Below are 4,021 nucleotides of genomic sequence, written 5' to 3' on the forward strand. Positions count from 1 at the left end.
GGATTTACCATTGTGACTATTACAACAGCTGCATGCTTAAATTCCCAAAATAAGCCAAGGTTCTGTTTCAAGCAGGTGCTACCTCTAACCTAGCAAGCCCCTGCTCCCAGGCTGAAAGTGTGACTAAAATTTAATAGTGCCAAGTTGCCTTCAGTGTCTCCTTGTAATGTGTTTTCGAAAGGCAAGAGTGATCTCATGCAGAAAGATTAGAGGAGGCCCTTGGAAACTGCTCAAAGCTACTTATTAAAGGAAGCAGCAGAGATAATTAAAAGTAATTTTGCCAAACTTAAAAGGGCACTGAACAAAACATGAAGGTGTAGGAGCAAATCAAATTCTGCTGTTAGCAGAAACCCAACTATGCAGCTATTTCCAAAGGATGAGTTCTCCAAATGGGTTCAAAACATGAGTTAGAGAGAGCTACAGTTGGGTCTTTTAAAATATAAATAGTTATTCCAACAAGTTTCCACATTAAGAGGAAATTGCAAAGGATTCCAAAAGTGAAATGGAAAGAAAGAGGAAAAAATCAAAGGGAATAATTCAAATGACACACAAATACATATTTTTATCAGTTATCAAGTATTTTTCATAGAAAATGGACTGTAAGGCTTACAGCACATACCGAAATGACTGGATGAATGAAAAACCTGAACAGAGAGTCAGTTGCAGGTTTTGTGACTCACCAAAATGGACACATTTGCTCAAATATGCCTTTTTCCCCGCTGAAGTCATACCCATTCATTCCGTGTTTATTCATTCCTCTCCGAGGTAGACACATAGTGAAGAGTGAGTTGATAATAGGAAATACACTAGATCTTGATAGGATAGAGGCTGGGTAGTGAATGGAGGGAAATGAGTAGAACACACAGCAATGGAAAGGGTTTATTCATTAAATCCAAAAAGGTGACTTTTCCTTCTCCATCCTAATCACAGCTCCATTGTCCACCTCTTTGTTCTCCTTGGAAGTGGCTCCCCAAAGAGGCTGTTTATTCCACATACAAGAATGGAAGTGTCGACCATGGCGTCCTATCATGAATTCCACCTCTGAGTCCCATGGAAGTTGCACTTCCTAAAACTGCATCCCCTCCTGTAAATCTGAAGAACACTTTTGTATGAATTTGTATCAATGGCTGCTTCAGTACCCTCTGCTAGATACACACTTTTACGCTACTTCATGTCCATTCAGAAGATGGAAAACATGCCGGTTACAGGAATAGAGGTGAGTTAATATATATAAAATAAAGATAAGTAAGTATAGTTAACGAGTTGACAGAGAGGTTAAAAAGAGCTGCAAGTTTTCCCTGAGGTAGCAGCCTCTCCGGGCAGGAGTTTGCCATCCATCCCCGAGGCTTCAGTCGCTGGTGTGCCCCACGTTTGTAGGGGAGAAAGGTCAGAGGCAGTTGGGAGGCAGGTGAGACTCAATGCTGCTTCTGTTGACTACAATTCGCGACTAAGGTCCCAGATATGTTCTATAGCAGAGACACCCGAGCTGTTGCCTCTTATTCCCTTGGGCCAGCATTTACTTTGCTTTCTCTTTCATAAGAGCTGCAAAATGTGGCACCGGACCATGTAATCTGAGATGAATAAAATCACAGGCTATCAGTACCGGTGGAAGGTTATATGACATCCTTTAATACAATGGCACCTCATTTTAAATCGAGGTCATTGAGGCCCAGAAAAGTTAAATTATGTTTCCTGAGTTCACAGTCCTATAAAATAGCAAAATGATGACTAAAACTCACTTCTTTAGAACTATCTCATAACATGCTTGCCAGAAAATCTAAACTCAAACTCTACCATCCACCCAATTTCATCTTCCCCAGAAGAGAGTGGTCCCTTCTCACATTGGCAGCAGGATGGGCACATGAGAACACAACAAAAATAGTTCTTGATTCTTGCAAATTTATGAGCTATAAAATTCCATAAGTACTACCAAAAATAATGACATCTTTTTTTATTCTTTACTATTCAATCTCACTCTTAAAAATAATCATGTTCATGTTTTTACTGTTTTTATAGTAGCGTTCACTCACCCGTGTGATTCATTGCTTTCATACAGGTATTCTGAGATCCTGTCTCTGCAGAATGGAGTCAGAGCCACAGAGGAAACACATAGCCATATTGCAAATTCAGTCTGAAAGCTGTCTCCAGAGGTAGAATTAAATTCTCTATGTTCAGCACATACACAGGGTGCAATGCGCTCCTGGATGAATATAACAAGTCTGGGGTCTGGCCTTTAGTGGTGACAGAGATTGGAGGCAGATGAGAATGATTAAGTGCCACCAAAAGGATAACTTTTAATACAAACTTCATAGTAACCAAGCTTCTGTTTTCTAGTGACATCTGAGAATTAGATATTCATGCCTGAGTCACCAGAATATCATTTCTCTAGGCAGACGGTGGAAGATTGCATATTATTCAAAACATTCACCCCTCCCCTCCGACCTTCATTAAGAGAAGTCTATTTGCCTGCCCCAAGTCCACTCACTCTTTCACCAGTGGGACATTAGGAGATGTGACACTAGCAGGAACTTACCCTGTGTTTCTGAGCTGGGTTGGCGAGCTGTGCCCTGCGTTGTCCTTATTAGAGCTTTCCCTGCAAAGCTGCTGCCTCTTCAACCAGAATCAATTTTGCAAGAAGCAGGTCTAACCAGCTCTGCAAGTTGAAGCAGAGCCACCCAGCTGAGCCCAGCCTAAGAGAACCAGTCCACAGTCACCCCTCAGACATGAGAGTAAGAACCAATAAATATTATCATAAGCTACGTGTTTTGGGGTGTGGTTTTTTTATACAGCATTAGCATGGCAATAACTGAGTCACCCACAGAACTAAATGGGAAATCAAATGATCACTAGCACTGTGTTTGATAAGTATGGAATTACTACCGGCTGGAGAAATAAACTAGGTATTTAATAACTTGAGGCAAGGCCTTCCTGACATCTAACAGTAGAAGCATTACAGATGAGACCAGTATAGTCAAAGTAGTGTGGCTTTTGTTCCTTGTCCACCATATCATTCTGGAAGGGCCTGCCATCACTGTGTCAGCAACTTTGCTGTGATTCCAGACTAACTGGTCTTCTGATGAATGTTTCTTTCAACAACGTTTATTCTAAAACAGGGTACACACACATACACACACAAGCCACACACTTAGTATTGTAAATTTCCTTTTCTTTCTTTGATGTGCCTATCTATGTATTATGAAGGTCCAATCTTACTTTCTTTTTTATTTTTATTTTAAATTCTGGGATACATGTACAGAACATGCAGGTTTGTTACATAGGTATACATGTGCCATGGTGGTTTTCTGCATGTATCAACCCACCATCTAGGTTTTAAGCCCCACATGCTTTAGGTATTTGTCCTAATGCTCTCCCTTCCTTTGCCCTCCACCCCACAACAGGCCCTGGTGTGTGATGTCTCCCTCCCTGTGTCCATGTGTATTGAGGACCGCGCTGGGGATGGTGGAGAATGAACAGACACAAGAGATAAAGACAAACAGAGACCATGGCGGCCGCACGCAGAGCCTCCGCCTCACTTTATTTATACTCCATAAACCCCACGTCAGCAAAAATAACACAATGCAAAACAAACTTTCTGCACCCAGATGTAACCTTCTGCTTAGTTCCTTGTCTCTAAGCTCTTTCTTATTTGTCTGCCTTCTTGGCGCCTACTAGAGTTCATTAAAAGTTCAACTAGAGATACTGTCCTTGACTACTGGAGTTCATTGAAAGTGCAACTAGCTAGAGATACTGTCCTTGAGCCTTATCTATTCTTAGCATATTGTTTTCAATGGCCCCTGCACGTGTGTTCTTATTGTTCAACTCCCATTTATGAATGAGAACATGTGATGTTTGGTTTTCTGTTTCTGTGTTAGTTCACTGAGAATAATGGCTTCCAGCTTCATCCATGTCCCTGCAAAGGACATGAACTCATTCTTTTTTTTATGGCTGCATAGAATTCCGTACTATATATGTGCCACATTTTCTTCATCTAGTCTATCACTGATGGGCAGTTGGGTTGGTT

The 4,021-nt window shown here is 41.2% G+C and overlaps 1 long non-coding RNA gene across 1 annotated transcript; it reads right to left on the reverse strand.

Annotated features, from left to right (window-relative positions):
* Positions 1 to 861: 861 nt before the first annotated feature.
* LOC117063597 lies at positions 862 to 2,632 on the reverse strand. Its single transcript, XR_004429006.1, has 2 exons — positions 2,534 to 2,632; positions 862 to 1,092 (listed from the first exon to the last, which is right to left on the reverse strand). It is a non-coding gene; the product is annotated as an uncharacterized LOC117063597 (long non-coding RNA).
* Positions 2,633 to 4,021: the final 1,389 nt, after the last annotated feature.

Source organism: Trachypithecus francoisi, unplaced genomic scaffold, assembly GCF_009764315.1.
Source record: "Trachypithecus francoisi isolate TF-2019V2 unplaced genomic scaffold, Tfra_2.0 Contig01558, whole genome shotgun sequence".
Classification (NCBI taxonomy): Eukaryota; Metazoa; Chordata; class Mammalia; order Primates; family Cercopithecidae; genus Trachypithecus; species Trachypithecus francoisi.